Below are 12,498 nucleotides of genomic sequence, written 5' to 3'. Positions count from 1 at the left end.
ACTTTTTCTCATTTGCCTGTCCAACAGTTTCTACCTCCTCTTCATCCATCCTCTAACTTTGGCAATGCTTTTAAGTGCCACAGGACCTTCGTAAGACTTAGCCCAGCCAGACTCTCAGCTGGTCCATACCCAGTTGTCCTTTTATCTCTCCTTGCTACCCAAGTCGTATGAAAAACACTGATAATCCAAAGGGAAAGGAAGTCAGTATCTCATGTCCAAGAATAAAAGAGCATCCTCTCTTAAACAGAAACAGAAACTGTTGGCCTTGAAAGAAAAAAATGCTGGTTAGCATCAGGCAGGAGTTTGTCTTCGTGGAGACTCTATGAAAGACGGTGATGGGAAGATGGTGATTCTTAATAGCGACTGTGATAATGCTTAAAAAGAGGAATCCAAAGACGTGTGCTAAGTGGAAACAAGGAAAATAAAATGTTGTTCAGCAAGAGTTCAGCAGTGCGCTTTAATAGCAATGTCTACGAATATGAGTTTGTGCTGCAGTACATATTAGAAAGTGAAATACTCAGCAGTATCACACAGCTTAGAGGTAAAATTCTTCAAAATAGGATTTTATACATACCTATTAAAGCTCTTCTTATTTTGTATTGCAGGCCGTGCTCTGGTTCTGTATGAACAGAAGGATGCACTATCCCCACACCAAAATGCAAGCGCTGTGGAATAAGAGAATCCTGACTACGCCAGCAGAGGAAAATGTAGAAATTGGAAGGCCCTGGGAGAAAAGGAAGAAAGATTTAGTATGAAGAAAAATACTCTGAAAAGTGATATCGATGGGATTCTTTTGCTTGTAGCAATGAGAGCACTTTTTTGCCAAGGCACAGTTCCTAAATATCCCGGCTCCTCTGGGGACTGCTGTATATGGAGCGCTGCTAGCTTGTACCAGCAGACAAGGCATGCTGGCTGTCACCATTGTGGGTATGAAATTTATCTTCCTACAAATGACATACAGGCTTAGGAAGCCAGCAAGCAGCCAAGCCTAGGAAGACAAAACTGGAATCCTGATCCCCTAAATCCTAGTCTTCTGCTCTGCACAGTGACTTACTGGTTTATCTCAGCCTGAGTTCTCACACCCTCCCAATCACCACAGCATTGGCATGGGACGCTCAGGACAGCCCAGCTCCTCAGCACCCGTAACTTACACCTCTGAAACAGCACTAGCAATTGAGTAATTTGGAAAGCTATTACTCTTGTGCCCCTGTGGCCTGTAATCTAAACGAGAGGATGTTCTTGGGTAACTGTTCATGTAAAAAGTATTTTGGAGGTCCACCACATTTTTCAGTTTTTAGTAGTATTTATTAAAAATGAGAATTTGTAGTTCCTGGGAATTCCGCTGTTGAAAAATGGATGATAACCAAAAGCCAAAATACTGATTTGTTCATTTTCAAGTAGCAAATTTCAGTTCAGAAATGTAAAACCACATAATTTTGTCTTGGTTTGAAACTAGCTTGTCCCTTGGCCTTCCTTTGGTACCTCAGATCCAACTTGTATTCCCATTCTTCTCAAGGGTCTGGGCTTCCTGGACAGGTTGCTTTTTGCCATTGCCCGTGGCCCCCACAGTGCAGTGCATCAGCTTAATGATGGGGGAGCCTGACTGAGAGTAATTTGAACTAAGAAATAAAAACATTTCAAACCAAGCTGTCTCAATTCGAGTCAGCCACCCCTGAAATCTCCTCATGAAATAAGTTTAATTTTTTTTACTAGATATTTTTTATTAAAAAAAAGAAATCATGTAGGATTTTTTTACTAGTCTGACCTACATCAAGAAAGAAATGCGTTTCTAGAATGGTGTTTCATTATTGGAGTTTAACTGGAAAGTAAATCTGATCATTTTCCTTTAATCTCTTTCTTTTTCAAAAAGATATTCAAAGGAAAGATAATTTATACTAGAGTGATGTAAATCCAATAATTTAGAAGTTATCTTTAGAGAATGAATCTTTTGTCAAACATTAGTGATTTAGAACAGCTCTGACACAGTTCATATCCACTCTCTATTAATTTTTCTGTTTCCATTTTTCTGTCATTTATATTACCCAGTACAGCTGCCAAGTACAGCTTATAGTGTGCTCAGCTTTCATGAATTTTTCCTTTTATGTTCATGATGAATTTATAAAGCAGTTTATAATGAAAATTCACTGTAAGAGAAAAACTTACAAGATATTTTTGCGGTGCATGTCAGAAATTTTACAATTTAAACTGGGAAGCAGTAACTGTGAAGTCATTGCCATACCCATGGTATATTTTAGTCATCTGTCCACAAGATGCGTTAAGCTGGAAGAAAAAGGATTTTTAGAAATACTAAAGAAGATTTTCCCCTTCTCAAGAAGCAACAAAAATAAGATTCTGAGAATTGGAGACTACCACTGATACAAACTCTCTGTAAAGATAACAGCAATGGAATATTGCTGAAGGAACTGGTTCATTGTTTGCTGTCTCCTTTGGTATGTAGACGTAGATAAAAAAGAACCATAATACAATGATGAAACTAATGACAGTTTCCTCCATGCTTGGAAATCCTCTTCCAAACAAATAGCAAAAGCACAAAGCTGAGATCCTTCAGCTAAAAGTCTCTAACTTGAACGTGACGGTTATGAGGTAGCACAATACAGGAGAAGATATAGTCTTGTGAAAATAAGCCATGGGCCAGCTACAGATCTATATATTTAAAGCAACACTTTTGAATCCCCAACAATAATCCTCAACCAGCTGTTGCAGAGCAGAAAACGCTAATACACTTCCTCACAGTAAAATATCCTGCTTAATGAAGCTGTCCATCTTGCAACAATCTCAGCCTCTCAGTGGGCTGGAAAACCAGTCGCGACTGGGATGTTGCTGTAGTCAAGCTCTGAGGTGCACAGGCAACATGTGGCTGTTTGCTGGAGGGGATCACCATCATCATTTGATCTGTCCCCAGTTTGACTCGGTGCATAAACCAGCAGATAGGAGAGAGGACAGTTAGATCTCACTTGGGAGGGCTCATGAAGGAGTAAGACAGGAGAAGGGAGTGGAGAAGATTCTTTCCTGGGCAAGATACTGGAGGACAGTTGCATTGTGTTTGAAACTAGTTTTGGAGAGTGCTCTTGCAGAGAACCACGGGATCTAGGTCTACCTGCAGTACTTCTCCCTGTGCTTTGAGTTTGAGGAGAACAGGAAGAGAGGGGTGCAATTTGCAGAGGTAGAGGTCCAATTTACAATCATAGAATCATAGAACATGATAGTTGGAAGGGACCCATAAGGATCATTGATCCCAGAACTTATAGAACTATGGTCCAAACGAAGAGATCTGCTACAGACCTGTACAAACCTGTAGTTTCTGTGACTTAGAAGGCAGGCTGACAGTGAAGTTTGTGCCACAAAGGACCAGTACCACATCAATAGCTGAACTTATGATGCTTTACTTGACCTTAAAAATTAATTATGATACAACCGAGAGTGTACCATTCAATTTAATTTGTTCCATGAGTGGGTAGGAGAGGAGACCAGTGAACCAGATCCGAAGGTCAGGTTTGGGAGGGCTAGCATAAAACCTTGTCCACACACTCAGGCTCAGCAACCATATTTGATGCATTTAAGTGGTAGGTACACCTTTTCTGTCACCCTTAAACAGAATATATTTGAGATATGCCAAACAATAGAAGTTCTCACTGTATTGCAATTGCTGAAAATGTGCCAAAAAGTAACAGTAAATTCAGTAAAGTATTAGTCAGATTAGTAACATTTTGATTTATTTTAGGAAGTTAAAAACATCGCCCAAAATGTCAACGTTTGCACAAATATTTGAAGCCCTTTTGCGAGCCCTTTTGAATGCCTGCATGGAAGAGCAAGGACTACCTGCTGGCCTGCATGAGACCTCAAGGAGCTGTTGGTGGACTGATTTATCCTCTTTTTGAGGTGGGCAGAATACGTGAAGCACTGTGGCCTCACAGGTCAGCGGGCTGGGCTGCATCCCGGAGGAGAGGGAGAGGAGGAAACAGGCTGTGCCAGGAAAAAGGGTGGTGCAAACTGTTTCCCCTCTGCAACAAGGAGGACGCCTGACACTGTGAGTCACAGTTCCCAGGGCGGTTTAGCTACGCTTCTCCTTCATATAGGTTAAATTGCTTGGTGGAAAGCCAATGTTTTAGAGAGAAACAGTTAAATATTTTTGTTAAAAGTATCTACTCTGGGTTTCCTTTGGTTTAGGGTGGTAAAGCTTCTTCCTTGTATTATGCAAGGATTGAAGTGGCTCCCCGTGAGATTCAACAATACCAGTTTGAAGGGTGTTCTTCCGTTTAGCACTGTGTTACAACAAAGTGTCACTGTTATATTAGTGAATTTTCCGATTTGCTTGACAACTAAAGAACCCTGCCACTCGATTCAGCCTCTATGCTTCTTTTCTTGCTGTTACCCATCTCTGTGGTGATCCTTATATTCTGTAATTATGAAACCTTATTAAATGCCATGGAACTGATAACTTCTCCAATTTTTTTGTCTGGTATAGCTTCTCACTGCATTACTGGTAATAATAGTCAGTGTGACAGTAAGCCTGAAGCATCCTCAGGCTTTACTACAATAAATACGCCTATTAAGGAGCCATCTACTAGACATGTACTACCTTTGTGTGTATATAATGTTTGGCATATTTTGCCTCTGTAATAAGAATTATATTCTAGATATAAATGACACCTAACTGCCTCTCATGTAGCTCTTAGGTTGCTGGCTTCTCTTAGGCAATATATTATAGTATCTTAAGAGATTTGCATAAGTAGTGGAGCATACTGCAGAGCAGCTTAGAAACACTCTCTGGCAGGAACAGAGTAGAAGCAAATGGATGGGCTGCAAGAGAAATACACAGCCAAACTGATGCTGGGTAGAGTGGATGGCAAGATGATGGCACCAGTTAAAAATATAACCCACCAGTGACTCAGCTTCTACTTGGGCACCTTCCTTGCTATTCAGAATGCTATCGGTTTAAAAACCATGAGTTTTATCACATACGTTTCGGCTAAACCACATGGTGAGTCTCATGGTTAGAGCAGGGGACAGAATAATCCGGGCATCTGCTACATATTTGCTGTGGACGTCGAAGTACATTGAACTCTTTATGCTCCCCTAACTCGGTCTGCAAACTACAGAAAGAAAAAAAATATCTAGTTATGTTGTAAAATAAAAGCCTTGCCTCTAAGGAGTTAAAGGAAAAGCAAATATGTTGAAGTTAGTCCCAAATCACTAGCTCTTTTTGCTGTAGTTTTGCTGTAGTAAATTCCTCCCTGTAAGAAACGCCAAAACGAATTTAAAGTTCAGTCTCTCCTGGAAGTCTCTTGCTTTTGAGAAGGAAGGGAAAGGAAAGGCACCAGCCACATAAAGGCATTCACTGTAGAACTGCAAATGAGTCTGCACAGTGTTTTATCCTTCACCAGTCCTCTTTGTCTCCTTCTCTTCTGACTGCATTCTTGGAACATCTTGTACGTGAATTTATAAGACTATTTGTTTTATTGCCACATTTTTAACTGCACAGACCACATGGCAGCCTGAGAAATTCATTTGAAAGGAATGGCAAACTGTGTTATTTTGGTTAACAACAACTCTAGCTAAAACTGAAAGCCATGTGTTTTTCTCACATTAGAATTAAAAAAGAAAAAAAAAGTGCATTAGTTTTTGGCAGAATCAGGACATGAAAGGTAACTGAAAAGTTGAACTGTGTAAAGACCAATACATTATTAAGCAGAGTTTAATTAGAAACTATAGGATGCAGCATCAATTGCAAGTACTCACGAGTTTTACAGATTTCAAATATACAAAAGCCACTGCAATTTTCTTACAGTGAATAAATAAGTATCTTTTGTAACTCGACAACTGCAAGCAAATGCAGTACACCTGTTGATAAGCAGAATTAACAACCGTCAGAAATATTTAGAACTCGAGTAATGTTTTTATTAAAAACCGAGCTGGAAGTGGCAAGCTGTGCCTGGAAGAGAGTGCGTGCGGGAATCAGTCCAGCGCCGTGGGTGTAAATAGCCCTTTGCAGGTACGGTCCCTCCAGGTCTCTCCCTTCAGACGGCAGCAGCACCGCTCGTCTGCTAGAAGTGATGGATGCGCTGCTCACCTGATTATCTGAGCAATGACAGGGGAGGGAAGGGCCGCAGGCACAGGTCCTCCGGCAATCTTTTTGCACCAGCTAATATTTCAGTTGTGCTGGGTAAATGTCATTTTGGCAGAAAAAAAAAAGTGACAAACGTCAGGAAACTAATCTAAGTGTAGAGATTTCATCAGCAGGGTTTTGGTTCTTGCAGACTGCATTACTGGATGACAGGATAAATAAAACTATATTGTAAATAATAAAGAAATTACCAAAATGATATCATTAAAGTGATGCCAAAACACAGTCTGCTTGTTTGAATTATTCAAATTCCCTTGAGATAAATGACATAGAAAATGATTACAGAGAAAATATAGAAAGTGATTACAGAGAAGAAATACAGGTTAGACACATTAGTTGATGAAAGAAAATAACTAAAGAGGTTTTTAAAAATATATTTAGGAGAAATTAATAGGCAAGGCAAGCTTAGGAGCTGTGAGGCTCTACTTCATGATGTAAAGACATGTTTCTATGAGAACATCACTCCAATCCCCAGCCAGAAAAGTTTGTGGGATTGGCATTTTTTAATGAGAGGATACAAAATCTGTTGAAAAGAGTATTGGATAATTTTTTTCCCCTAAATATTTAAATTCATTTCATGCATCAATTTTATGCATTATCTTCTACACTCATTCATTTGAATGGTACCATCTGTGATATGTTTGCATAAAATGAATTTCAGTCTCACTATGAAATATTTGTTGAAAGTAATTCTGAATTCACTTTGGAAAATATTCCCTGTAGAAATCTGATAAATGCTCTATACTCAACCAAGTAAAAGAAATTACAGGGGAACCTATAACCAGTGATGTTAGCCTAATTTTTGCTTTCAACTAGCAAACAGCAGAGTATAAGAAATTAAAGAAAGCCTTGTTTAATGTATTCCAGTAAAGCCTACACTGGAAAAAAAAATAATAAAAGAAGTTATATTCATTGCATCAGGCTGTTATAAGTTATACAATTGCTATCAGCAAACAACACTAATGCTCTATATAGTCGTCTTCTTGAAGATATCACAGCTGTCTGGACCATATTACTGGTACATAAGTAGATGCTGCTGCACAAAGACACTACAAATTTAATGTAACTGATAGTTCAGGTTTCCTTACCATGACTGATACATAGCTCCTGAGTCTTTCAGATGCAAAGGCATTTTCAGGAACTACCAGTTTTGCAACTTAGTACTAGATATTGTAACTTAAACCAGTATCTCTTTATTTTGTTGAATTAAGGTGTGTTACGTACCTATAAACATTAAGCTTCATATTCCTAGAGTACCTGGGAACTTAGTTTGTTACAGTATTCCAGATTCCTGTTTAAGTCTCTCATTTAGTGGTGCACAGCTTTCTCCAAGTGTTTAAGTCCTAGGTCAGAAATGGCAATAGCTGATGGTTCCTTGCTCTGCGTTGTATGGAGCAATAAGTTCCATGTATACTCAAGATATAGCTTAGCAAAATATGTAGAGAAATTGTTCTAAAAAGAAAGCTTTGTCTATTAAACCTACTTAGTCTGCCAGCCTTGCCTGTCCTCTGTTTAGTGCTATGGAACAGAAGAGGCTCAGTATCTCTGTTCGCCAACAGGCTTATATTTTAAACATGCCTCTGAAAATACTGAACTCTCCCATGAAATAATATTAAAGTTGGCTGAAGAATGCCTTCTCAGATTGAATGGCTACAATTAACCGGTTAGAGCTTAACAGTTGCATGGTTGGAAAAGTATGACGTGTTTAAATGTCCATGTTGGATCATACGGATATTTTTTTTATAGAAGCATGTAACCTAAACTGCATGACTTAGCACAAAGAAAGGCAGCCATTAACAATAAGACCTTGACCTCAGATAAAAAATTGAAAGGAATGGGCTAAATTTAGCCTTTTTATCCTTGATCATAGTTCCCTGTATTGTTTTCTACCAAGGCTGAACTTAATATATTCAGTCTGACTTACCTACCTAACCCTTCTAAGTTTCCCTTTAATTAACAGTTTCAAAATTTTGTCTATCATCCATTGGAAAAGGATAAAAGTGTACACAGCAACATGTCTCAACTAGAAATCATTAAAACACCTACTCAGCTAAACCATGTGTATCCTTCCCTTTTTGGAGTAGTATGAGGTCCTGTGGGACAATAATACTATTCACTACTTCTTCTGGCCTAGGATGCTCTCCAAGGTTGGCATCTATAGAAAGTAAAAGTCAGAGAATTTTATACATCAGTTCTCCAAGCAGCCTCACATAAATAATCCAGAAAAAGGAACACTAACTATGGTTGGATCAGCTTTCAGTGCATTCTTAGGATCAAAGGAAAAACTCTTAAAAAAAAAAAATCCCCAGAAAATCTGTGACCAATTCTTTTGAAGCAAGACTGCCAAGAGAGGACAACAAGAAGGTATTGTCTCCCTATTGGAAGGAAATGTACTTCCCCTCTGTCGGTGGTTGTCATTGATCTTTGATTAGAAGAGCCTGTATCTCTGAAGAGCAAAGGCATAACTGGTATTCATCACTAGAAGGTGAAGTCAGTGCCTACAGCTACTGGGGTACTTGGTGTTCAGCAGTGTTCAGGGTGAGCAGCTGCATCACGTAATCAGCAGAGAACAGGGAAGGGTTTCCTCGCCAGCCCCCTCCACCCCCAATTTGCATCCGTCTCATTAGAAAGGAAATAAATGTAGGAAGAGCTTAGTAAATAGGGATCAAATGTCTCATTATCAACCCTAGAAGCACAGGACAAAAGTAGAGTCATGATGACTATAAATATTGTAAGGTTCAGTAGGTGCATGTTCCCTGTGCCTAACTCCTAGCAATCTTTCCACATTAGCCTGCCAAAAAATGAGCATCCATAGTGCTGAACAGAGGATACCTTGATAAGTAAGAAAAGTTATCAGGTGGTAGGAAGCCAGAGTAGAGCAGGCTCTGAGATTACCAGGAGATGGTCTGTAGGAAGCAGGGATTCACAAAAGTGCTTTTTATTGGACTGTGCCTGACCCAGAGGACTCAGGACGTGACCGCTGACTTCCATGGGAACGGGTTTAGGCTAGTAACTGAAGAGGTTTGACTCTCATCAAAGAATTTCCTTCAGTGGAATTGTAATGGGAGAAATGTAAGGTACCAAAACAGTCTGTTGGGTTTTATTCCTTTGCAACGAAGTATAGCAGAAGCAACTATAAGCAGGTTTGCTATATTAAAATGAGGTATATGAAAAACTAATCTAATTCTAATCAGATTAACATCTTGCTCTGTAAAAGCTGGGGAAAAAAATCCCCTAAGGGATAACAAACTCAAGATGTAAATGAGGAGAATGTTAACCGGAAAGGAGTAGTGATAAGAGATATAAAATACAGAGATACAAACTGCATGGCTATAGTACAATTTCATCACGAACATTAAGTCTGTTGGGATCAGCCTATATACATAAAATCCCTGTCTGAAGACAGGTGCTCATGCCTTTTATAAGGTGTCCTTGGAATAGCAAACTTCCTCGTATATAACCTTTTTTTTTCAAAGAAAGTTCTAAGAAGAACCAAAATGATGTGTGACTGAAGTCAAAAGTATTCGTTCAGTTTCCATTAGGAAGGTGTTGGGGGGGAAGTCTTTTAAAGCATCTTCAGATATTGAAATAACATTAGGAGTGAAGAAAAAAATATTTATGCTTAAATCCTTAAGTGGACTCTACCACCGTTTGTTTGGGATGGAAGGTAAGCCTGCAGGAACATTGCTAAACATAATATGACCTGTTCCAGATCACACTTTTTTTGGTCCCAATTCCATTTTGAAATAAAAAGGGCAGTAAATCATAAGTACATGAGTAAACTGTTAAGATGGAAAATTTCCTATATCATCTATTAATTTTTCCTAGATTTAGGTAAAAATTAATTGTGGGGAACACGGCAGTTTCTGGTCTGTATCAGGATGAAAACAAATCCTGTCTGAGATTTCTTCAAAAAAAACCACACCACACTGAAACATCTAGTTTCAAGACCACAGTCTAAAGCCGGCTGAGCAGTGATTGTAATCAGGTTCTGTACACTACATGTGTGACCTGGACACCAGGCTACACTGATCTATGTGGATTTTCACTTTCCATCTTGTCTCTGACATGCCCATTTTTTAAAAAAAAAATGAATCCTAATCAGCTGTCTTTCAAAGCCAAGGACAAGCTGTGCTCGAGGTAAAAGAATATTATCGTTTGCTGTATTCCCTCAGGACCTTGATCATCACTTTAGAAAAGGACAGAGAAGCAGGTAAAATACGGCTGTTGCAGAGTTCCTCCTGAAAGGGCTGAGATTCCCAACCTGATGAGTATCAGTATTTGAGCACGACAGGTAGAGTAGGGAGCAATTCCATCAAGATGTAATCATTGATACATATTATTTTAAATTTCAAAAAACATACTGTTTTAATACGGAGTGATATTTTTCTAATTACACTGCTCTGCTAAGATACATATTATTGTAAGAAATCAAAATGCGTAGACTAAATCAGGTCCTGAAAATCCTGAAGCCACTTGTGAGCTAAATAGCTGACAAGAAGCACGAAACACTGAAAACACAAATTGTCTCCTATCAATTGGTTTCTCCTGTCTTGAGAGAAGCAGGACTTTTGCCATTCTTAATGACTAAATACACAGGATCAAAGAAACATTTGATTAGGAAATTATTTTCTCCTTATCCAAAGCACACAATTAGATCTCACATTCTGATTAATTGCTAGAAGAGACTAACTGTGAAACAAGAAAGCTTGGACTTCCAGCTGTGATTTGCAAACTTGTTCCTGTTAGAGGAAGATGTCCAGTGTCCTGAGCACACTGAAACATCCAGTCCTCGTTTGGCGCCACACCAATTTACATCAATGGAACTGTTGCCAAGTCAGGGCTACCCTTAGTGAGTATAGCAAAAAAAAAAATAGTCTGTCAACAGGCTCCTTACACTCCAACACCTCATTTTGCTTTCAAAACTTTTGCCTATTAGGGCCTGTCTCCGTTATGATATTTCCAAAAAATGGTTGATATTGCACTGGCAATTCAGTACAAATGTCAAGTTCTAACATGAACATGACTGAAAAAGAGAGGCTTCTACATTTTCAGTTATTTACGTTAAGTTTTCTGGAACTTTTTAAATTTCGTATAAACTCACTGAATGTACTTATTACAAAAATCCTTGTGTTCCCTTGGCAATAGCTTGCTGCTTCCCTTTCCATTTCAGCTGCACTTACAATTTTCTGCTCCAATTCTGATACTCCAGCATGTGCTCTCCTGCTGCCAGAAACAGAATTGAATCCTACCAGCTGCCTGTAAGGGGTTAGGCTAATGATTTCTCCAAATAGTACAGTCGTCTAATTTAGCAACAATATACCATCTATATTTTAGCATTAAAAGTATTTTGTTAGTAATGCATATTAGTAATGCATTGAGTTTAAGTTGGTTTGTTAACTGAGAAACTACAACCCGTGTTTTAAAAAGAATATGTATTGAAACAAAAGTATTTTTTAGTACCCCCTTAATAAGGAATTTTAAGTAATGCTATGACCACTAGTTCAGAAGCTGTCCATTTTTTTTTTTTTAGAACAGATCCAGGTTAATTTAACAATGTCACATGAGTAAAATTCCCTAACAAGTGTCAACAGTTCAGGGGTCGGGGAGGTATGAAAGACACAGCCACCTTGGATATTCTCAGTTTCTTTCCTCTAAGGAGGTTAAAAAAAAAAAAAAAAAGAGAAGGAAAATAGAGCAACCAGGATAATTGATATCCAGCGAAACATATTCTTAAATGTTGCAAAGACTTATGCATGATGGCAATCTAAATAGAACCCATGTGCATTAGCATCTGTGTAACTTTTTCCTACTATCTCATTAGCATCACAAAGTGCAGACCAACCGGATTTTGACACTCAGCCAGCTCATGCATGTTGCCATTACCCTTCCTCTCATATGATCCCCATACTTTCCTCACATATCTGTGGAAATTAACAGAGTATCTGTGAGTATTTTTAAATCGTTAACATCTCTAAATGATATATTTAAAGATAATACACGGATAATTCAGCTTTTCAAGGAATGTGGTATTTATTGCATGACTAAGCTAGCAAATGCAAATTTGAAAAGAACATAGCTTCTAATCTAAGTATTCATTTGCTGATGAATTAGAATCACCAAGTTATTCAGCACAATTCAAAATGAAAAAGCTGACATATCATTTATTGTAAAGGCCACAGCTATAATAGGAACGTCATTGTTTCCCTTTCTGCTGGTCTCACACATTCTTTTTAATCTTGATTATTTGTCACCCTGTTAGGGACTTCTTATGGTAATGAAATCCTTTTGTCAGTGATGTAACCGGAGCCTTTTGCTGCATTTTCCCTTCCTACATAAGTTACAATTGCAGT

The sequence above is a fragment of the Rissa tridactyla genome, chromosome 2 (genome assembly GCF_028500815.1).
Source record: "Rissa tridactyla isolate bRisTri1 chromosome 2, bRisTri1.patW.cur.20221130, whole genome shotgun sequence".
In the NCBI taxonomy this organism is placed as follows: Eukaryota; Metazoa; Chordata; class Aves; order Charadriiformes; family Laridae; genus Rissa; species Rissa tridactyla.
The sequence above is the reverse complement of the archived record's forward strand: the minus strand, read 5'-3'. Positions refer to the sequence as shown.